Source organism: Penaeus monodon, chromosome 28 (genome assembly GCF_015228065.2).
Source record: "Penaeus monodon isolate SGIC_2016 chromosome 28, NSTDA_Pmon_1, whole genome shotgun sequence".
In the NCBI taxonomy this organism is placed as follows: domain Eukaryota; kingdom Metazoa; phylum Arthropoda; class Malacostraca; order Decapoda; family Penaeidae; genus Penaeus; species Penaeus monodon.
The window spans coordinates 3741677-3741955 of NC_051413.1; positions in this window are offsets into that span (position 1 = coordinate 3741677).

Here is a 279-nt window from a genome sequence, read left to right on the forward strand (position 1 = left end):
CAACCGAATATATTAGACCACCCAGCTACCCCCCCCCTTCGGCCCCCCTAACTCTTCATATGGCAGTTATCACTCTCTCGTTTTCTTTCTCTTTTAGTAAATCCGGAAAAGTGGCGATAACGCTGCCAGATTCATCCCATTTTGCTCACTGAAATTAGATCGAACGCGATATTGTCAAATTTCCATTTCCCTTGAATCATGAGTACGGAACACCTCCCCCCCCACCCCCACCCCGATGCCTAACTCCCCCCTCCTACCCCCGCCTTACCCATCCCCTAT